This window comes from Peromyscus maniculatus, chromosome 4, assembly GCF_049852395.1.
Source record: "Peromyscus maniculatus bairdii isolate BWxNUB_F1_BW_parent chromosome 4, HU_Pman_BW_mat_3.1, whole genome shotgun sequence".
Lineage (NCBI taxonomy): Eukaryota > Metazoa > Chordata > Mammalia > Rodentia > Cricetidae > Peromyscus > Peromyscus maniculatus.
The window spans coordinates 77,615,801-77,640,484 of record NC_134855.1 but is presented as its reverse complement, the minus strand read 5'-3'; the positions used below and the strand labels follow the sequence as shown (position 1 = coordinate 77,640,484).

The following is a 24,684-nucleotide window of genomic DNA, read 5'->3' as shown; positions in this document are numbered from 1 at the left end:
TTGTTGCTGGTTTTTTTCCCCTTCCTAATTGGAATGAATGAGTGCTCTTTCTCCACTTTCCTCCCACTCAGGTGAAAATGAAGTGATTCACTACCCAGGAAGGCCAGGGACTTTCAGGTTCCCTGGCTTGCCCTTGAGGTCCCAGGTCAGAGTTTATAAAGGCATTTTCATCAATTATCACCACATTAGAGAATTATGTAAAGGAAGCTGTCTAGATACTTTTAATCAGGACAAAGTATTTAGGGAAATACTGTTGAGACCCAGAAAAAGTTGAGAGGAGAGGTGAAGGCCAACAGAAGAAGATGTGGATTTAATTGAATAGCAGTGGCGTTTAAAAGGTCACAGTCAAGGCCAAGGTGCAAGGGAAATATAGATCGTTTGTAGACTCACATAGCACCTGTGCCAATAGACACAGCCACTGTGAGGATCTCAGCATCTGCACGTGGGCTGCACAGCAAGGAGAATAGCTTCAGTTTGTGTGGGGCCGTTTTTATGAAGGAGTAGCCATGGTTACTACACAAGCAATGTGGCTAAGTAAGTTTCAACTCATGCAGTTAAGAATATTGGGATATCATCTTTTTGGGAGAATTTTGTAGAGAAATGCTTTCATAAAAAAATCTGAGGGTGCTTTCAGATTTTCAATGAAGAAATATTGAATAATGGTGCTTTCTTAGAAAATTGGGAATCAATCTCCCTCAAGACCCTGCTATACCACTCTTGAGCATATACCCAAGGAATGCTCAATCATACAAGGACACATGCTCAACAATGTTCATAGCAGCATTATTTGTAATAGCCAGAACCTGGAAACAACCTAGATGCCCTTTAACTGAAGAATAGATAAATAAAATGTGGTCATATACACAGTGGAGTACTACTCAGCAGAGAAAAACAATGACATCATGAGGTTTGCAGGCAAATGGATGGAACTTGAAAAAAATCATCCTGAGTGAGGTAACCCAGACTCAGAAAGACAAACATGGTATGTACTCACTCATAGTGGATATTAGATGTAAAGCAAAGGATGGGTAGATTGCAACTCACAACTCCAGGGAGGCTACCTAGTAAAGAGGACCCTAAGAAAGACACAGATATTGCCCAGTGACAGAGAAATGGATGAGATCTACATGAGCAAACTGGACTGAGGGGGGGTGCGTAATGGAGGGCAAGGGGGAAAGAGAGCTTAGGGGAGCGGGAGGTCCCAGCTGGATCAGGAACAGGGTGGGAGAACAAGGAAAGAGATACAATGATAAATGAAGACCCCATGGGAATAGGAAGAAGCAAAGTGCTAGAGTGGTCCCTAGGAATCCACAAAGATGACTCCACTATAGACTACTGGCAACAGTCGAGAGAGTGCCTGAGATGACCTACTCTGGTGATCGGATGGCCAAACACCCTAACTGTCATGATAGAACCCTCATCCAGTGACTGATGGAAGCAGATGCAGAGATCCACAGCCAGGCCCCAAGTGGAGCTCCAGGAGTCCAATCAGCACGAGAGAGGAGGGATTGATTATACGAGCAAGAGATACAGAGACCATGACTGGAAAAAGCACAGGGACAAATAGCCAAGCTAGAGGAAACATATGAACTGTGAACCAATGGCTGAGGAGCCCCCATGGAACTGGATCAGGCCCTCTGGATAAGTGAGACAGTTGATTAGCTTGAACTGTTTGTGAGGTCCCCAGGTAGTGGAGCTGGGACCTGTTCTTGGTGCATAGGCTGGCTTTTTGGAGCCTGGGGCCCATGCTGGGACATTTTGCTCATCCTTGGTGTAGGGAGGAGCAGACTAGACTGGCCTCAGCTGAATCTACCAGGTTGAGCTGAATCCCCAGGGGGGAGACCTTGCCTTGGAGGAGGTGGGAGTTGGGGGGTGGATTGTGGGGAAAGGCTGGGTGGTGGGAGGAGGGAGGACAGGGGAATCTGTGGCTGATATGTAAAATTAAATTAATTATAAAATAAAAATATATAAAAAGGATGATTAATGAATGAATTCATGGATGTTTGTATATGTGCTTGTTGTACATGAGACCAGAAGATAGAAACTGATGGCCTCTGATACAAATGAGGCCAGTGGGAGTTTTCGTTTGGCTCAGGTAATCAAAAAATATCTGAGCTAAATAATTAAGAATATAGAGAGAGATCACATATTTTCTTGAAAAGCCTTGTGTTTGACTTTTTTGTAAGCTCCGCGGGCATTTCTGTCTGACTACAACAGCATGGAGACCAGTGATGGCTCATTCTCAGCCTGGCCCGAGTGACTGCTGGGGTGTATGACCCAGGTTCTAGAGAGGCAGGCTGAAGAAAGAGGTCAGGAGATGGCCTCAAAAGTCAACAAGTGCCAGGACTTTAAGACCATCTTTGTCTTGCTTGTGGTGGTGGTGGTGGGGCACAAGCATGGCAAAAGGAAGAGCATTGGGGCGTGGGGTGGGGTATAGGAGACCACTAAGTACGAGAAGGGGCCTAGAGCAAATGATGGCTAGAGGCATGTTTTCTAGAGGAATGGAGCAGCTTGGACACTTTCAGTGGATGACGTTACTGTCTCCCTAAGCTGACTTTTGAAGGAGTACTGCTTGCTTGACTTAATACCTTTTTGAGAATCAACTTTTAATGAGTTGGAGGGTGAGGCATTTCATCAAACTAGTAGCTTTTTCTTTTTTTTCTAAAGAAAGGATTAGCAGTGTAGACCAAAGCACCCCTTTGAAATTCCTATCCGTTAATCTCTTTGTTTTTGTCAGTCACTTAAAACAGAGATGTCCAAAACGATGCTCACCGCAGCAGATCTGCTTCTTCCTGGGGTCATCTCAGGAAACAGCACCCCTCTCTGCTGAGCTTCAGAACATGGTGACCTCTGTCTTGTTGCTTGGCACTCTCCTCCAGAAGATTCTAACCACTAAGCCCTGTCTGATTTTTATGGTGTCATCTTCTAAAGCTTTGCTCTCCTCCCTGACTTGGCCAATCTTTTGATAGGACTCTCATTGCTTCGACTGGGGCAGTGGTAAAGACACCCTGTTTCTCATGCTCTCCTTGCCCTGCCACAAACTGTTTTTCGTACAACAGCACGTTTATAAAGCCCCCAATCGGTCCTCTCTCCTCTTTGTTTCCAATTAGTTCAACAGCTTCCTATGGATCTCAAAATCCAACCCCATATGCTTTTGCTCATGCTTAGATACTGGTAAGATTATCGTGTTAACTCTTTAAAGATTTTTCTTTTTGAATTATAATATAATTACATCATTTTCCCCTTTCCTTTCCTCCTCCTAATCTCCCCCTCACATACTCCTTCTTGCTCTCTTTCAAATTTATGGCCTCTTTTTCCATTAATTGTTGTTACACACATATTTGTATGTGCATATACATATATATTCCTACATAAATACAACCTGCTCAGTCTCTATAATGTTATTGTATGTATGCTTTCTGGGCTGACTATTTGCTTATTGCTGTGCCTTTCCCCGAGACAGCTGTTTCTCCCAAGCTCAGCATTTCTTGGTTGCCTGGAGTTCCATTAGCTCCTTCCTTGCCTTGCAAGCTTGCTATTTTCCCGGGAAAATCCATCTCACAGGAAAGTCAGTCACTCTAGTTCCTAGCCCAAAGCATGAGTTGGAATGTGTTTCTGTAAGGAAAATAGAGACAAATGATTTTGCTTTTCTTTAAGAGATACTTGATTTTTAATTCGTCCTTTCAGTACTTGCTGCAATCACAGTAGGCAGTTCCAATTTCTCCTGCTGTTTAAATATCAGCAACCCATCTTTACTTAAAACTGATAGAAGTAATTGTGTCATGTGCTTGAACTGAATAGTGATTAAGTAGCCTGGTGCCAATTTGAGTATCAGTCTTCCAGTTCTTCCAGAAGCAAACTTTAAGACCATCTTCTTTGGTGCTTTAGTTATAGGGGCTGCCTTTTTCCCACAAGACTGGCCTCCTGTGAGTTCAAGTTTTTTGGTGTTGTGCAAGGCCAGATTCAGACTTCCAATTAGCCATTGTGTAATGATTAGTATAAGTGGTTACTAGAGGCATAGAGTCCCATATGCCTAGCTATGTGTGGTTGTTTGAATTCATTAAAATGAAGTGAGATTAAAATTTCAGTTTCTCAGCCGCAGTGGGAATACTCCCAAAGCTCAGAAGGCATATGTGGATGTGCTCCTGTGTTAACTGTGGAGGTTCTGCTGGCCAATCCTACTGAGAAGCTCCACACAGCCAGGATCTTTGACATATGCGATAACATGGTGAGACAGAAGACCGTTGAATTTCAAGAGCGTCACTCTCTGGAAGTGCCCAGGACTGGGATTGAGGGAAGCCGGGGTTTGGATGGGTGTTCTCTAACATGGTGTTGGCACCTCTGTGGCCACAGAGGATTGAAGGGTCTAAGCCCACAGAAGACACAGTCTATGACCTTCTTCCCTTTGTCACAGGATCTGGCCATTGTGAAGGAAAGGGATGAGTAAAGGAAGAAGGTGCCGTGATGTGGCACCCTTCCAAAACCTCTTCTTGTGTCACAGCTCTACTTCTCGTTTTCCGAAGCACCTTTTCCTCGGAAGGGGATTTCATGCTACATTCTCATTCTGTGGCCACCTGTTTTTCCCTTTGTTCTGCCTCTGAGGCTTTAGATCAATGAACAACTCTGATTTGGTGCTTGGCATAGGTGGATAAGCCGATTATTTTATGGTTTATTTGAATGCCTGTTACTGTTCTAGAGATGATGCCATTAGCAGGTAATATATGTTAAGGCCTCACTGTGTCCTAGCCTTTGTGCTATCTTCAGACATCTGATCTTATTTTATAGTTACGAAAATCTCTGACATGGCTACAGAATGGTTGAAGTTATATCTCCATGCTAATGCTATCACTTGCTAGCTATTCCTCTGTCTCTTAATTAAAGGAAGTTCATGGTACTTATTTCTATATTTTTTTGGGGAATGTTAGGATTAAATAATGGCACGGGAGCCACTTAAAATAATATTGCATATTCATTTAATTTATACTCAATACTTATTATTGTTACCCCTAATTTTACTTGCACGGAAATGTGGCTTTAAGAATGTTAAGGGGGAAAAAAAAGGAATATGACAGATTAAATACTGCCTTCCTGTAAGGCAGTGAATGAAAAGTCAGGGTAACAAAGAATGAAATATTGGAAGAGCATTGGCAGTCACAAAGACGGTAATAGGACAGCTGAATAATGCAGAGCAACATGACAGTAAGGTAGTGCAGAGGACCGAGAAAGATGTGGGTCTAGTGCATGGCTCCCTAGTGTGTGGACAGAATTAGAGCCTCACTCAAAGGATAATCCAAGCATTCCTGGTGAAAGGCACTCACAGTCCCACCCATGGGCCAAGCCCACAGTTCTAGTAAGCCTTAAATCCAGGGGTCCCATAAGACTTGGGGGGAGGTGTTAGGATTCCTACAAGATTCCTACTGTGTGATAGGTCAGCAGTGGTAAGGAAGTCATTTGTAATTCCCCACATCTCCAGGCTCTTGGTGAGTAACATCTTTGAGAAGAAATCTATTGTTTAAGACTGAGTTAATCTGAGGCCTGATAACAAGGAATAATCACAAGTTAGGGAGCCAGGGAGCCAGGAATAACCTATGAAAATCCCAGAATGGGCGGGGGGAGAGACAGAGAGAGAGAGAGAGAGAGAGAGAGAGAGAGAGAGAGAGAGACAGAGAGACAGAGAGAGACAGAGAGAGACAGAGAGAGACAGAGAGAGACAGAGAGAGACAGAGAGAGACAGAGACACAGAAAGAGAGGTTGTAGATAAATGCTGACATGCTGAAAACTTCAGGTGGCAAGAGCCTTTGCTTGAGTAGCAAAGGTGTATAGTAGTTCAGCCCTTAGTGACTAGGAGGGACAGCTGTAGAGTTTGTGAGAATTGTGGAGATCACTGGGTACCCCAGCCTCTGGAGCCATGGCTGACAGGACAAAAAACTGAAGCCTCAGCAGCATACTTGGCTCCCACAGCCTTAGCTACGTGGAACAGTGTTTAGCCATGAGCAGGTGCACCTGTACGGATCTCAGGGCTCTGTGTGCCTCGTGTATTTTAGTGTATTCAGGGACACTGCCTGTACAGAACATTAGCCAACCTGAGGGTACTGACTGAGGAGTCTGAGAAGCATCAGTGAGCCTGCCTGCCTTCAGACTGCAAGGCTGTGTACGGCCAGCAGGGACGTTTGGTTTGTGAAGAAGGGAAGAGAATCAAGAAGACACCTGACACTTGACGGGTCTGGGTTCAACAACAGGCGACATGATATAAAAAACAAGAGCCCATTTTTAGAGGACCCACAAAGAAGCCACTGCAACACTTCTTTTTTCTTTTTCTTTGAATTCTATTTTCACTACATGGTTATTGATTTGTTTTTACTTTACTTCTTATTTTAAAAGAATTGTTTCTTATTCCTTTTATTATATTTATCTGATTTTTGTTTTCTGTATTATATTATCTGATTTTTGTTTTTGAGAGAGAAGTGTTTTTAGAAAACTCTTTATCTTTTTCTCTCCCTATTTTAATATTCTTTCTCATTCTTTTTCCTTTCTTAATTTGAACATGCATATTCTTTTCCTTCCTTGACTCTTTCTAAATTTCATTCATTTACAAGTTTGCTTCTGTCCTAAAATTTTTAATTTCACAGTGCGCACACGTGCACAAACACACACACACACTATATATATATATATATATATATATATATATATATATATATATATGCCATTTTCTGTCCTATGGTAATTGGTGGTGTATGAGTTGGCCTCAGTTTATTTGAATTGTGTCTGTGTCATGTACATCTTGGTCTTCTTGCTGCTGTTCCAGTGGCTGATTTTCTTCTTGAATACCGTAGGGATTGGTGCCTGAAGGGAAGGCTGCTTACTGTGAAGATACTCAAATAAAATCTTAGGAGATATTCAATACAACAGATGCTCTAATCATAATATATAAAAACAAAAAGCAAGACAGCACAATGCCTCCAAGAAATCATAACTTCTCAATTACAAAATCCAAGGATACTGAAATAGTTGAAATGCCAGACTAAGAATCAAAAAGTTTACTTCTGAAAGTATTTAGTGATTTCAAAGATGAAACATATACACAGATGAATAAAGGAAGGAAATAATTTCAAGATGTCCATAACAAAACCAGCAGTACAGAAGAGAAATTCAGCAATAGAATCGAGAACTTGAAAACAAAAAGCAACCAAACAAGTGTTGGAATAAAAAAATTCAATCAAATAAAAAAATACAGTTGAAAGCATCAGCAATAAACTAGATACACCAAAAGAGAGAATATCAGAGACAGAAGACAAAGGTTAAGTAAATTCTACATTTGGATATCAATAAATGTAGAAAACCAAACCAAACCACTACCATCATCAAAAACCCAACAAGAATGGCTACAACATCTGAGAATTCTGAAGTAGGCAAAAGAGACCCAACACAAGAGTCCATGGCATAGAATAAGGGGCTGAGACTAAAATCTTTAAAGATGTAGAAAATCTATTCAATAAAACTATAGTTGAAAATTTACCAAATACAGGAAAAGAAATGGACATCGAGGCATAAGAGGCATTTGGAACCCTTGTTAAGGGCAACTGTGTAAGAATTTTCCTGTGAAATGTTGTAGTTCAAATGATCAAACTATAAAACATACAAAACACATTAAAAGATGCAAGAGAAAAATGCTAACTCAATAAAACAAATACAGTGAAATAACTTTGGACCTTTCAATAGAAACCTTCAGATCTAGAGAAATATAGAATAATATATGTTAAGCCCTGAACATAACTAACTTCCAGCCAAGACTACTCTACTCAACAAAGCTATATTTAAAAACCAATGGGAAGATAAAAAGCAAAAATCTAAAGACAAGCATGATCTAAAATAATTTGTGACCAAATATACATTGCAGACGATACAAGAGAATCTTACACACAGAGGAAGAAGAAAGCCTTAGACATGAGAGTGTAGGAAAGAACTTCATGAAAGGAGTAGATGAATGAAGAAGAATTAGAAAAGGATTAAATCATGCCAATCTCAGGAAATCAGCAAGGCCTTAATATAAATATAAGACAAAGAAAAGAACAAAGAGCGATTGAACTAGCCAGGAGACCGCTAACAAAATTACAGGGACTAGAAAACATCTCTCAACAATAATTTTAAAAGTAAATGGTGTCAATTCTCCAATTAAAAGACACAGATCATTTGAGTGCAAAAACCAAAAAACCAGGATGCAATATTTGTTGTTTTGAGTGACATTCTTTACTAGCAAATAACCAGAGACTGGGAGTGAAAGGGCAGAGATCTCCATGACAAAGTGGTAGCTCAAATCAAGCTGGAGTAAGTGTGTCTACTTCTGGTAAAGTAGTTCTCAAGCCAGCACTTGTGAAATAGAGATGATAACTCATGTTACTAGGGGAACCATCCATCAGGAAGATACGAGGATGGCAAATATATCATCCTAGAGTTAGGACAGTTAATAGAAAATTTCAGATATTCCAAGTGAGGATGACATAACTATAATCTGGAAAGAGAAAACAGACTCCCAAGATGGGACTAGGAGCCCCAAACAAAGAGGTAGGGTGAGGAAGGGTTCACATTTCGTGACTTAGTGCTTACTAAGTTACAGAATTACAAAATCAAAGATTGGCTCCTTTTTTTTTTTTTTTTTTTGGTTTTTTTTCGAGACAGGGTTTCTCTGCATAGCTTTGCGCCTTTGCTGGAACTCACTTTGGAGACCAGGCTGGCCTCAAACTCACAGAGATCCACCTGCCTCTGCCTCCCGAGTGCTGGGATTAAAGGCGTGCGCCACCACCGCCCGGCTCCTTTGTTTAAGAAGTTAGAAAGGGATCAATAAACAACATGAATAAATGCCAAGAAATACCATATGCAGAATGTTAGATGCATTTCTAGAAACAATACACAGGATGCTACTAAGAATGGCTTTAGGATTTCTGGATCTAGACACTTGGTACATGGTATCTTCCAATAAAGGAAAAATGTGAGCTGGTGAGATGGCTAAAGGGGCAAGAAGACCTGCTGTGCAAATGTGAATACTTGAGTTCACAGCCACGCAGTAACATAAGCATCCAGGTGTGGCTGCTCATGGGTCTGTAACCTTGTGTTGTGTGGCAAGGGTAGAAACTAAAGTATCAGCAGGGCTTGCTGGCTGCCAGCCTATCTCCAGGTTCAATAAGAGACTCTGAATGTAGGCAATAATGTGGCAAATGATGGAGTGATATCCTCCTGTAGCCTCTGCATGTGTTTACACAGGCGCATATAGATATACTCACACATGAACATATACCATATTCACATACCACACACACACACACACACACACACACACACACACACACACACACACACGAGCTTAAATTGTTTGAGGTTTTTAACATGTTAGTTTTGATGTTTAAGAGGCTGTTGGAAGAAAAGACAGTCTAGCTATGTAGACAGTTACAATCTAGCACATCCTGGATTTCTGAGAGTTACAACAAAGAGAAAGTATTAATTGTCTTGAAAAAAATCCTGCTGGAACAACTTTAGAAATTTTTTTAAAAAAGATATATATATATATATTATTTGTATATATATTTTTGTATACACACAACACATACATATATATAGCTATATATATGTGTGTAAACATGTATATGGGCATCTTTACCTTCCACAGTTCTGACTTGAGTTTTAAAAGTTTTTCCCACATTAATTACAAGGGCTTTGCCTATTCACCCTGGCAACTTCTAATTCAATTATCTTTATAGAAGTAGGCACCGAATGCTAAGCTCATTTGTTTCCATTTTGCAGCAAAGAGAAAGGCATCCTCAGCAGGTCTCACAGTTAGCATTGCCCTCTAGAGGTCACCTGACCTGTACCTTTCTAGTGACCTCTACCTAATATACCTAATATGGATTGCACAGTCATTTATGATAAGTGAACCTTTTCACAAGGTATTTCATGGCTGTAAAGATTAATGAAAACCAAGTGCAAACATGTGAGTGGAAGCAACTATCTTGGAAACAGGTTTAACAAAAGCTGAAAAATCATTGTACATCAAAATTGCCTTAATCAAATATTCTAAATTCCCTTTTTAAAAAAAAAAAAAAAAGAAAACATTTCTTCTTTGTGTGCATATGGTTTCAGGGCTGCCCATTCTTCACTGGACAGCATGTAAGGGGGCCCATCCCATGTTTGTGAATACACACACACACACACACACACACACACACACACACATACACACATACATACATGTAATAATAATAAGAAAAAGTGACTGTCAACTTGAGAGTTGGGAAGCATGAAAGGGATTTTAAGGAGAGTAGCTGGGAGGGGCCAGAGGGAGAAAAAGGAGGAAGAAAAGGGCTGTAATTGTATTTTAATTCGAATATCATAAAAAGTTTCTTCTAGGAGCTCAAAGAGTCTAGACAAACTGTACAAGTTTTAATACTCATTTGAAACCTTGAATTTACTATTTCTTTAGAGAACATCTGTGAGCCTGGTATGAGGAAAGAAGGATGACAAATACGTACATCTTCCATTCACTAGTAGGGAAGACACTTCATGCATCACTGTTTTCAGTAGATAAAAAGCTTATAATTACATGGAAATGAGCATTAGCAGGTCCAGGATACAGTGAGGCCAACTGTATCTGTGTAGGACGGTGGGTCTCAGTGTTTTGAGTTTCACACACCTGCTGAGCAGTGAGGTTGTGGGGACAAATAACCTTTTTGTTTTTCCCCAAGACAGGCTTTCTCTGTGTAGTTTTGGTGCTTGTCCTGGATCTTGCTCTGTAGACCAGGCTGGCTTTGAACTCACAGAGATCTGCCTGGCTCTGCCTCCTGAGTGCTGGGATTAAAGGCACGTGTCACCACAGCCTGGCTCCAATAACCTTTTTTGTAGCCAATAAAACATTCATGATTTATTTATTCATGTATGTATGTATATACGCATGTATGTTTTAGACAGTGTCTCACTATCTAGCCAAGGTTATCCTTGAATTGTTCATTCTACTGTCTCAGTTTCCTAAATTCTGGAATTACAGGCATGGACCATCATCACTCTAGTTTATCAAGAGGCATTTTCACACTCAAGTATAAAAAGGACACTGTGTGGCAGTGAGTACTTGCATCCAATAAAAGCCACAGACACACTGCAGTTGCCAGCATCCCTATAGTGAGATGTGGTATTGGGATGGGCAGAACTGAGCTTAGTTCACCATTGTCCTGGCTCATAAAACCTCTCATGTTATACTCCTTCCTACAATTTCCCATCTGTGGGACAGATGCTGTTCATCCCAGGCAGGACTCCAGGGCCTAGTGATGGTTGAGTCACAGGTTAAGGGGAGTCAGCGTATCCAAATGAACATGTGGATAGCCACCTGTTAGCCTGAAGCAGTCCCAGTGTTTTCCAAGGGAGCAAGTGTAGTCATACTTCAGACCTCTGAAGAGAGGATATGGACAAGTGGTACTGATCTCTCTGGGATCCTGATGAAACTCATTCTCAGAATGAAAGGGAGAAAAAGGAAAGCGAACCAGCCGGTACCAGTAGGTAAAATGATCTCAGCTGACCTTGACTTGTAGAGCGTAACACCTTCTCACAAAAATCCCAAACAAGCAAAACAAGGCCACGGAGGAGCATATCTTCTGTCTTTGGTCTGCCCTTGTCATCTCCTTCTAGCACCTGCTACTCACAGGTCTTGCAGGGAACAGCTGTCAAAGCAGAATAGAGTTTGCAGAATTCCAGCCCCAGCACCGAAAAGGCAGGATTCCCTATGACAGGCGGCAGCTTGGTTTCCAACACAGTGAGAAATATGCTTCTGTGTAGTTATCCACAAAGAGATTTGATCCATGTTATGAAATCCAATCAAAACAGTTATCAAAATTATCTGAAAGCGGAATCAAAGTAGATTTATGGAAACTGACTGCAGATGCCTCTTCCTTCCTTTTTCTTCTTCTGATGTTACTGAAGACTTGGTGCAAACTCAGCTTCTGATACTGTTCCTAGGGAGGTGTGTGGGAATGGCCGGCTTCGATAGCTCCACCTCCCCTGCAATTTCTTGTGCATATGCAAATGCTCACAGAATCTTACCTGTGCTCATGAAAGGGAGGGCAAACTGTGGTTGAGGCAAGAGGCAGAGGAAGACTGAGGATGAGGTAGCTGGCTTAGTGCAGCTTCCGTCAGGCTCCTGGCACTGGATTTAACCATTCTGGTTAGAGGAGGAGTGGACCTATGGGTTTGCTCTGAGTCTATCTTCCAACTGAAAAGCTAGGGACTCATAGCAACTGTCTTTCTAGGTTGCACTGAGTTTTCTAAGGCACAGTTGGAGTGTTTCTGACTGTGTCGTATGGGAAAGATGAATCTTGTATAGTGATATTGCAAGATACCATTAATAAAAGAACTTAAGACCCAGCTTTAAGGCTGACACAAGGTGGGTTTAGAACCATGTAACAGAACTTGTGTCACGCTGGGGAGAGAAACAGGGAACCCAGAATTTGTACACTATCATGTTTCCAAGATATTTTTTGTGGCAATAGAAAATCTGGAGAAGCTCAGCCAGGATGGAATAGGCAGGACTTGTGTGTCTTGGCAATGAGCATGATCCTGGGGATATGGATGTGAAGGACCCTCATGATAGGCAGGTCACCTAGAACCTAGCTTTGTAAAGCTCACTTACTTCCTCTTGATTATTTCCTCTCTGCTACTAACCTTTTTCCTCACAGTTATGGCCTCCAGGATTTTCCAGATTGCTCTGAAAAATACAGTCTATTTTCTAGTAACTCTCCCCTTTATTGTTATCAGAATGGCAAGAAGAATGGAGAATATTGTGTCTTAATCTTTTGAGACAGGTTTACAGAGATTATAGAAGTCTCTTTAGCCCTGGAGGAGTCCTGTCCACTAATAGAAAGATTTTGGATGTTAATAGTATGACAAGCCAAAGCAAAGTATTTCCTAGGCTCCTACCAACTCAGACCTCCCATAGCTAAGAAGTGTATTAGGCTTCTGGAAGTTCAGACTGTCTACCCTTTACATATAATAGTGAGGACTGGGCATGATCAGGGCCACTTAACAAATCACCTCTGTATACAAAAGGAATAAAGCAGGTATTTGCAAGATTTTAGGGCAACAAAAAAATTTGCTTTGTAACTACTAAATGATGGACAGAAGGGACATGGATCAGAATTCATTATGGTCCCAAATGACTTTATGGCTTAATTTACATCTATATTTTATTCTTTTCATTGTTCTTGTCTGCTCATTACCTGTCATATCTATAGCATCTGGAAAACATGACCAACTTAGATTATTCTGCAGGGAATAGAACAACATAGGGGTGAGAAGGCTAAGGTTGCTGTTGGGCTCAACATATTTTAAACTTCTCATTTCCTACCTAGAAAATGAGTGTGAGTATATGTGTGTCTACACAAGTGTAAATGTGTGTGTGGAGGCCAGAGGACAAGCTCACATGTTCTCTAGATGCCATCTACCATTTATTATTTACTTAATTGTTTTCTGGAGACATGTTCTCTCATTAGCCTAAAGCTCATCAAATATGTTCATCTGGCTAGCCAGCAATCCCAGGGATCTGCATAGCTCCACCTCCCTGGAACTAGATTACAACTGTGCACCACTACACCTAGCTTTGGTAGGTACAGTGTGGAGACTGAACTCAAACCTCACTTGGCCAAATGAGTGGACTCCCCAGCTCAAGAATATCTCTTTTGAATGGTTGCTATATACATGAAATGATGTATATAAAAGTGAGAGTTGTTATAGTCATATTCACACTTTTTACACTGAAATATACGTGGCCTGGGGGCAAGAAATGATCTTTGCCTCCAGGTTATTGTAGCACATAACAGATAGCCAATGATTAATCAAAGAATCAAGAGATGACAAGTTTTTACTGTCATGTGATCTCAGGCCATGCCTATCCACTGAAGATTGCAGATTTTGGACTTACTTAGCAAATATAATAAAATACATTGTGAAATATTTTAAGTCTTTAACATATTATTATTACATACATGGAACTCCTGTTTTTAGTAGCATAAAAATTATTTAAGTCTTGGCAATTATGTAACTGTTTTAACTTGTGTGTATAAAGGAGTCACATAACAGACTTATTAAAGTGAAGAATCCTAGGCCTAATCACTGGAGATTGTAATTGAGGAGATCTGAAGTAAAGCTCAGAATTTTTTTTTGTTTTAATTTTATTAACATTAAAACTCCCATCCATGTGGGATGAGGGAAGAAGGAATAAATCAGATGGTCCAGCTTCCAGGAAAGTTGCAAAATGGCAGAATGAGTCACTAATTACTCTGGAGGAAGTGGGGGTGAAGGAGAGTTTGAGGTGATACTTGCCAACTCTGGGAGCCTTACTTCTCCTCTGAACTTATTTTTTTTTCATTGACAATTGTAGGAACTTCTTCTACTTAGGAAATTACTTGTAAGATTCCAGGACTTGACTAGCCCGTTCACCTTAAACTCAGCTCAAGACAGGTGACTCCCAATGCTGCACAGTGAAGGCAGAGACACAATGTAACAAACACAGAAACATAAAACATAAATGCCTTATTAATCCAGAGTGTGAAGGAGTGTGTGGCCACAGTGCTGTTCAATGGCACTTTTTGTGGCCCTAACATGGTACATCATGAAGCATTGATGAACTGGAGATCTGGGTTTCATGGGCAAATACAGTGTTTTTTTGTTTTTGTTTTTGTTTTTGATTGGTGATTTCAAAGCCCAGAAATTTTCATTTAAAAGGCTCCTGGGTGTTTCTTTTTGATGAAATAGAAGTGTCAAACTAAATTTTGGGAAACCTACCAGGCTCAGTGCTATGCAAGTTGTCTTGTACATAGCAAAAAGATATTTCAATGTATCAGTTTGGTTTTATGGATAACAACTAAGCAACTAAGATATTGTGGGAAAAATGAGTTTAACCAGAGAAATCCAAACTATATAGTGTGAGGTAGAAAGAATTGAGAAACTGAATGTCTGTAAAGGACAGTGAGAAAGTGGAGGGTCACCCAAAGCCCCAGCACGAGTGGTTAAGTCACCATATGCAGGATATCCCACAGACTGTGCCAAGCGGTTGCCGAGAGACACTGCAAAGCCAGCTGTTGACAAGGTCTGGAGAAGCTGCCTACCCCAGACTTCCCTCAGAATTGTTCTTGTTTGGTGGAGCCAGTGTCATAAAGAGCAGCTGGAAGCCACGTCTGTACCTGTCACCATGTCTGTCACTACTCTGACTTCTTAATTACTCCTCTAATTTTTGCATTTGGACAACTGTAATTCAGACCCACGTGGAGAAGCCTTCAGATATCAGTCAACAGACAGCATATCCTGATGCATCTTAATGCATTGTGAATAACACATCCAGCACACTTCCATCCTGCTGCTTCAGGGCTGAGTGCTGGGCATTGGCTCCACTTGAGTTTCTGTGTATTTCAAGCACACTTCTGAGAGAATTCCAATGGCTTTATTTCTGAGAAGGTTGCAGCTCTGCAAACCTGAGTATTTTTGTCATGTTGGGAAAATGTGCACTCTGAGATATGTCCTTGAGACAGCCTGTCAGTAATGAATGATTTAAAGACAATACATGTAGATGTGATATAAATGAAATATATCTAGAGTCGCATCACTAGGGAACATGGCATTTTTCTAGTTCAGCCAATGGAAAACAAGGAACAGTTATGTGTATACTTAAGATGGATATTCCCAGTTAGCCTCAGAAATGGCCTTGGTGGTGAAGCAGCAGAGCTGCTAGTTGTCTGTTTGCCAGGGAAAGGTGGAGGGTGCTTGGGACAGGATCAGCAATGGCCCCTGCGGTATTAACCTTAATGCCCAGAGTCTGTAGATGTTGCCTTATGGATGCAAATGGGATATTCACTAATATTTTGTAATTTTTATATTTATAAAATATGTCATAACCATAAAAGGAGACTATAGATGTGGTAGTCAAGGATCTTGAATTGGTAGTTGGGTTTCTGGATATTTGGGCCTGCCCTAAAAACTCTATCAATAAAAATCAGAAGAGTGTTAGATATAGGGATAGATGGGAATAGATACTGTAACCACAGAGGCAGAGAGGGGACTGACATGGCCCCAAGTCCAGTCACCACCCTAAATGGAAAGAGGTTCTCCATGAGGGCCTCAAAGGAGTATGACCTCTGCTCACACTTGAAGGTCATTCTGGAGATTCTTTTTTTTTAAAGTTGTTTTCAGGTTTATTGAAAATATGGCAGAACAGATTCAAATCGCTCCACATGGTGTTGTGAAATTCATCCCAACTGTAGGCTGAGTGACCTGTAGGTTAGAAAGGCTGCCAAAGTCCAGATGCTTCAGCATTTCCTTGGTGTCAGGATCTACCTCAGTGATCTCCTGATCCAGGGCTGAGATCTCAGGAACATAATTATCTCTCCTTTCTCTCTCTTTTTTCTGCAACTTGATTAGAGATGCCTTTCAGAGGACCTCTCTGAATCCTCTTCATCAGGTGTGTGACATAGCTGATTATCTTATTGCAGAGTTTCTTGCTAGGGATAATGGTGATCTCCTTGCACACGCACCTGTTGGTGTGGAAGTCATTACTCAGGTGCGTGTAGTACTTCTCGATGATGACCCGGGACACCTTCTTTACAGTCTTGATGTGAATGCGGCCCGTGTTGACGGGTCCCGGTAAAAGCCATTCTGGAGATTCTTAATTTGAACCTTTAGTCTCCAAAACAGAGAACTAATTTCTGTCACTTTAAGTTACCAAGTCTGTGTTGTAATAGCAGCACAAGAAACCAATTTACTCCCCACTTCGGCCATTCATTTTCCCTTCTGTTTGCCTCCACGGTGAGGCTATGGTAGCAAGTAGGATGGCAGTGGCGCTCTCTGAGTCACAGCAAGGAAAAGTTGATTTTCTGGCACTTTATGATTTATGGGGGATCTTGGAATTTGTTTCCTTTGTAAAAGCAAGTATGATTGGCAAAATTTCTCCAATTTTGGGGAAATAAAACCCTTTTAATGTTTTATATTTATCCTGGAGCCTTCAAGCCCTCCAATCCTAGGCAAATAAAATGAGTCCATATCTGATTGTATTTATTTTCAGGACTTTGTATCTTTCTTGATATTTCTTGGGAGGAGTGTAGTTAATTCTATGCTTGATTATTTTTTTCTTGCTTCTATTCTAGAAGATCTGTTGAGATGGCTTTGTTGCTGCTGTGAGCTATTTCCAGTCCCATGCTTCTGGGAAAGAACCACAACTCTTCCTTCAAGGCTTATGAGTGAGAGTTAGGCAACTTCCCTAAGTTGCTGTTGGAGGGCATTATTTCCCATAGTTCCTAGGGCACCATGTTAGTTGAAACTGCATAACAAAGCACCACAGACTCGGTGCCTTAAATAATATAAACGTATTTTCTCATAATTCTTGAATCTAGACATTAAGAGGTCAAGGTGTTGTCTGGGCTGAGTTCCTATGAGGTTTTTCTCTTTGATTTACAGATGGACATTCTCTCCTTTTGTCTTTCCATAGACTTCCATTTTTGCCTGTCTTTTCTTGATATCTATCATATAAAGAAGCCAATAAATAGAGTTAGTCTCTCTCACTATGATGTGTTTTATTTTAACTTACATACCTCTTTAATGGTCCTTTCTCCAAATGCAGTTACATTCTGGGGCACAGTATGTTGGGATTTTACCCTATGAGCACAATTTAACACTTAATAGGCTCTATGGATCTCAACTTATGTGCAAAGGTAATTCTTGTGAAGGGCTTGTTGGAGTGGCAAACTCAGTAAGTGCTATGCACTAATCAATGTAATACAATTATTGTTGGCTGATCATAGGGTTATACAATTACAAAAGTTATACATATACAGTATGACTATTATGAAGTTGTAAATATATGCACATATCTTGGTACCTTAGTAAAATGTTTGTGACTTAATTCAGGTCATATATCTGGGCTACTTTTTTCTGTTTTCCTCAAACCCATGGAGGTATCTAAAACATAAGGTGTATCTTCATAGTTTTCACTAATTCTTCTGTTAGACAATGTTCATTGAGGATTTTGTTATTATGTCTTGGTCATAACTCTATGTTATAATTCAGTTCAAATGTCATGGTAAGGCAAGCACAGTGTTTCAGTTGGATTGTAGGAAGGGCTCTGTTATGAAAGAACTTATCCACAAATTCTTTGAAGTCCTCCAACATTGGAAAAAGACATGTGCATTCCCTCCACTTGAATCTTTGCTGACTGACATTGGCTTGGTCAACAGGATTTGGCAGAAGTGATGCTTCGCTTGTACTCCTATCTTGGAACTCTGATCTAGGGGAAGCCAGATGCCATGCAATGGGTCTGACTGCTCTAAGTCCACCATGCTTTCAGGGAGTCCAAGCTAGCTGTGTGAAGAGGGTATAAGAAGAAAGAAACACAGAAAGTTTTGGCTATTCCAACTAGTCTAGCTAGGTGTAGATGGCTAAATAAAGAAGCTATCTTAGAAATTTCATTCCTAACTGATGCAATGGGAGACAGAGTCTAGGGATTTTATTGGAATACAGAACCAATACCCCCCATACACGGTCCCAGTCAAGCTATCCTGGCTGTCTTCAGCTGATGAAGCTATTCTTAACTCACTATAGTGCTAACTTGAAAAGTTGTGAGCCTCATAGCTAATGATTATTTTATGCTACTAGATTTTATAGTAGTTTCCAAGATAGCAATAGGTAATGTAAGGAGGACTCTGATCTAGCTATGAAAAATAATTAATGAATCGAATATATCATTTTCACATTAATGAACAGGATGCCAGTAGGTACAGAGTTCTTAAACAATATCTGTCTGCAAAATCTATTATGTTTCCCAATGACTATGCCTCTTCAGGCTTTAAATCTCACAGTTCCAGCTCTGATGATGAATTGTCTATAGAAAGCACTGATTTTGATCCTTACATAAAACTACTTCCTGTGTGGGGCTGTTGGTCTCCTGAGGGCTGGCACTGCAATTTGCTACAGTGGCCACCCTCCAATGGCTCTATGGGTCATTACCACATTACTTCAGGCTGCTTACTCAGCCTTCTCTCAACCCATGGTTCCAGGCCAGAGTCCTACCTCATTCTGATATTCAGTCTTCTCTGTTAGAGGTCCTGCCCTTCTCTCTTCTTGTTAATTATTTCCCCCACCTTTTTGTATCACTAGGTCCAAAGATTCCCTCAAAATATCCACCCCCAATTCTCCTTCATAATCAGTTACAGAAAAATAGCACTACAGAGACATTTAGAATGTGGCTCCTAAGTAAAGGTTTGTACCTGCCTCTTATAATACAACCTTGGAGTCTTCAGGCTTGAGTTTCCTAAACTAGTAATGCAATGATATGGTGGTGCTTGTATGAGAGTAAAAAGTGTTATTGTATCATATGCATAGAATTGTGCTGGGCGTGTAGCAGACATACAACAGATGTCATTGAGGTTGTCTTTTAGTATTTATAACATGTATCTTGTAGTATGACAAAACCCTGTTTATTTATGAGCTTGTTTACTAGGTCCTAGTTCCTGAAAGATTAGTTTTGAATAACATTACTTTCTTAATGTCCTGCACACTGCATGTCATATACAAGGCTTTCAATTGCGTTTTTGAATGAGTGAATGCAACATGAAGGTAGGATTGATCTGAGAGGAATTGGGAGAGGTGAATATGATCAAAATAGAGTGTATGAAATCCTCAAGTAGTTAGCAAAAATATTGGAAAAAAATTAATAATTCTGTTCTGTCCAAAACCATTTTCATAATAGAAAGGTAGTGTGTTAACCTTTAATTATTGCTGCAAACGACCTGAGATAATCAACTTAGAAAAAGAAAAGAATTTTTTGGTTTGTAATTCTCAAGCTGTCAGCTCATGATTCATTGGTTGCCTTATTGTTTTAGGTCTGGGTAAGACAGCATCCCATGACTGGGACACAGGTGGAAGCCTGAGGTCCCACAGCAGCTTTCAGACATACTTTCAATAAACTCAAAACCTTTTACTGGGTCTCACTCTTAAGAGTTCCACAAAATTCTAGTAGTGTCCCTGTCCTGGGGAATAAGCTATTCACTCATGAGGCTTTGGGACAAATTAAACTTGTGAACTACAGCAGGGAGCAAAATTTGCAGCAGATTGATTTCATAGGATCTAATCTTTATTATTATGCAAATTAATAGGATAAAAAGTTGACTGAGAGAACAAGTGTAATGACTGCATTTTTATGTGTGGGTATCATTTATTGCACATGGTAAGAAGAAGCTGTATGCTAATGGTGCTTGGTAAGATAGGGCACTAACAAGCTGGGTCCTGAAGAAATAGGGATTCTGAGATATCAAACCCAAAATACTAAGTATTCATGGAGGGGCTATATACATGAATGAAGAACTATTTATTTACACACAGGATTAACATTATTTAACAAAGCATTTAAAATGGCATACAGAGAATCATAATAATTTATTACAATAAAATAAAATGAAATACGGTTGTTGAGTCTGAAACAAAAGTGAAAAAAAATGAGATTAGAAATGTGGTTTCTCTCTCAAATGCATACTGTGCAGTCCTATAAATTTGATGAGTTAGGACATAGATTTTGATTGTTGTTGAGTTTACCCTTTTTGTATGAAAACCATAAAGCAACTAATTACACAAATCATGTATGAGATAATAATGCTTAGCTGCTAGCATTTATCACTGCTTACCTAGTACTTGCTGGCACTTTAGTGTGTTATAATTATTAACTCTATATCCTCACATTGATCTTAATATGTTGGCTCAGGGACACATCCAATACAGTTTTGAAACCATGCAGAATAATATTTGAAATCAGACATTTAGGTTGCTTCCATATTTTAAAAACTTACCAGTTATGTAAAGTATGAATGGCTAAATATCATATTAAGAATACTGGAAGGGAGGGTTGACGAGATAACCTAGTATGTAAAGTGCTTGCTACAAAAGCATGAGGACCTGAGTTCAGATTCCCAGCACCCATATAAAAGGCTGGGTGTGGTGCAACATTGTAGATGAATTTCTAAGTGGTCTTATTAAATAAAAAACATGGAGCCAAATATAGGGGTGAAAGTCTTAGAGATCGGGGAAATAGGAATAGCCACCAGCTAACCTTACCTCACCATGCGGCAGCTTCCGAAGTGAGCTACTTCCTGTCTACCTGTGCCTTTATTGCCTTGCTTTTCTGCCCTCTCGTTGGCTCTTAACCTAGCTACCTCACGTCCTTGTCACTGTCTGTCTGTACAGACCTCCAGGTCTCTATGGTTGGTACTGGGATTAAAGGCGTGTGTCACCACGCTTGACTCGGTTCCCTAGTGTGGCCTTGAACACACAGAGACCTTGCCTGTCAAGTGATCAATTAAGGGAATGTGCTACCACTGCCTGACTTTTGTGTTTACTTAAAATGGCTTGCTATTTCCTCTGATCTCCAGGCAAACTTTATTTATTAACATACAAATAAAATATCACCACATTTCAACACAAATAAAATATCACCACAGAATATTCTTATAACCCTAAGGCTGGGGGGCAGAGACAGGAGGTTCCCTGGAGCTCATTAGCTAGCCTGTGTAGCCAAATAGGTAAGCTGAAGTTCAGTGAGAGGACACCTAATGTAGAGGACACCTGAGCTTTCTCTGCTCACTTACGGATATGTGCACATTCCCCTATATTTACACACACGTGCATACACTATACACAACAAAAATTAAAGAAAATAAAAAAATGCAAGAAATAGTTCTGTTTGTTCCAGATTTTTCTTGGGATGATTATCCTGAAATGTAGAGGACTCCTTATCCAGAAGAGGAAAGTAGGTGAATGTTCATCTAAGACAGTTCAGAGTGGACCCAGACCAGCACCATCAGCCTTTCCTGGGTTCTTTTTAGAATGCCAGGTTGTTGGTCCTCCATCCAGGGTAGCTGTACCAGAAGTTCTTAGAATGGAGTCAATCACTGTATTTTTACAAGTCTCTCAGATATTGAGGTTAGTTTCTTGTCAACTTTATACAAATTATGGTCACTGGGAAGATGCAAATTCAGTAGAGAAATTGCCCCCATCCTGAAGGCAAACCATTCATCTGCCAATGGATGAATGAGAACCAAGATGTCTTCTTTTATATTTTAGACATCAGCCAAGGTTCTGGGAAACAGAAAACAAGCTACAAAAAAAAAAAACAAAAACAAACAAACAAACAAACAAAAAAAACAATGTATTCTTGTTCACTCTTGCTTCCTTTGTATTTAGAACAGTACTTGGTACTTATATTAGGCCCTGTTAAATGAATGAATGAATGGGTGCATGAATGTATATCAAGACTTTTCCGTGTCCTTTTCATGGTTCCAAAGTTGAGTGTTTGAATGTGACCCTCAAGCCAATTTTTCCTGCCTCAGCTGAAAACTCATCTGTCTCTTGCTGTTCTTATACCTCTGGAAACTTGACAAATGCACGTGCACCGGCATTTTCCACTGTACCTCACACACACATTCATCCTCAGATACTTGAAGCTGGTTAAGAGTAGAAGACTGCGTCTAAAATTCACTAAGTTCAGGAAAAAAAATGTTGTCAAAGCTAAGAGATTTCTCAGCTATAATATTTAGAATCCTGGAACTCATTTAGCTTCCCCTTGCAGGGGAATATAAGAACCTGGAGGTGGAGGCTGTGGTAAAAGTCCACAAACCTACAGAACTCTTCTTCGCATCTAGAGGTGCTGCAAAGGGAGTTAGGTGAACATTGCCAAGGCTTGCCAAGGGGCTTGGACTCGCAATCGGCCATCTTTCTTTTTCAGCTATCTCAGGTATCTGAGATGATTTTTTTCTTAAGGTTTTTACTTTGGTCAGTGCTTGGCTTGCAAGGGACCTGGACAATTGATTATAAGGGAAGGGATTCCTCTGAATCTATATTTTTGCTTTAAGCTTCCCTCCTGAGTTTTAGACCATTATAGCAGCTGCGTATCACAGATCTCAACCGGCTCTGCCACAGCTATTTCAAACTACACTTTTCCCCAAATAGAATTTATTCTCTGATCTCAGAAATGAGTTCTACCTTCTAAAGTGCCTGTTGGGATCAAAGACACCACTTTCCGTGCCATCGCCAGGACAGAAGTGTAGGTGTGCCCCTCCAAGCTTCCCTAGCACTGATGGTTATAAGTGACATTGATTGACAGCATCCTAGGTGCCAGGTGCTATGCTAAGATCTTTATGTGCTTTTACCACATCAACCAGCACTATTGCCTACAATGAAGATAGTTATTTTGACTTTACAAATGGGGGGTAATGGCAAAAATATCCTAATCTGTCTTTTTTTGCCTGGAGTCCCTGTTCAGTCAGTCATATGGCAGCTTGAATCATCTTTTAATGTGCACATTTACATGTGACATGTCCTTTCATAGGATGCTTCACTGGCTTCCCAATGTCCTTGGAATATAACTGAGGTTCTCTGCTAGGTGTATAGGACTCTTTGGGATCCAGTCACTCAGTGCCTGTCAGTCCTCATTTCTAATGGCTCTTTCCTTGTCTTTCATCTCTATGAAGCAGCCACATTATAATACTTACAATCTCTTAGTATATGTATATTTCCCCAGCCTCATTAAATTCTCTATTTATTCCACAAATGATTCCAGGGAGCCCATCTTGTGTAGGAACTACTTCAGGCACTGGTAATACTGTAGTGAATAAAATAGGTCAGAGCCCTGACTCTGATGGTATCTGCTTTCTGGTAAAGAGGCCATGTTACTATAGGGAAATAACCATGTAATACTTTCCTGTCCTGGCCCTGAGTGCTCTGTGGACAAATAAAGTAGGGTTAAGTTCTAGCTTGGCCTCTGTTGCTGTGGCAAACACCATGACCCAGTGAAACTTGGTCACAGTCCATCACGGAGGGAAGTTAGAGCAGGAACTCAGGCAGCAGCTGAAACAGAGCCTATAGAGGAACACTGCTTACTGGATTGCTCCATCTGCCTAATTCAGCCATCTTTCTCATATAGCTCAGGTCCATCAGCATAGGGATGTCACTGCCCATAGTAGACTGGGCCTTACATAGGGATGCCACTGCCCATAGTAGACTGGGCCTTACATAGGGATGCCACTGCCCACAGTGGACTGGGCCTTATTACATCAATTAGGAAAATACTGCACAAACATGACCACAGGCCAATCTGATTCGGGCAATTCATTGCTTAATGTACTTTTTCTCTAGTTACTTAAGGTTTATGTCAAGTTGATAGCAGAAACTCATAGTGTCAGTAAGACAACAGAAAGTGACAGGATTTTATTTTAAATATAAAGTATTCATAAGCAGTTTACAAGAGTCTTGAGATAGGAACTTGCCAGGAATGATTGAAGAACATAAGATAGGTCTATGTGGCAGATGTAATGGTCTGGAGGGATGAAGGGCAAAGAAAGTCTCTAACGTAATTAAGGAGGTCTTGTGACCATGGCAGAAACACTGGATTTCATTCCAGCTATGCTAGGAGACTATAGAAGTTAGAGATTGGAGGGTGATGGAACTTGGTTGACAGTTACACAAGATACAAGACCACAACGTGACTGTTAAACAGACCACAGTGGGAGTGGAGGTTAGGCTGGGAGACTAGATGAGGGGCTTCTGTGAAGTATTGGTTGCCATTTTAGGAGTTTCCATTCCCCCCTACACCTCTTCAGCCTCCTCCGGTGACCATGTTCT

At 40.5% G+C, this 24,684-nt stretch overlaps 1 pseudogene; it reads right to left on the bottom strand.

Annotated features, from left to right (window-relative positions):
- Nucleotides 1-16,245: 16,245 nt before the first annotated feature.
- Nucleotides 16,246-24,684, bottom strand: part of LOC102910153 (small ribosomal subunit protein eS17 pseudogene) — an 88,936-nt pseudogene continuing 80,497 nt past the window's right edge.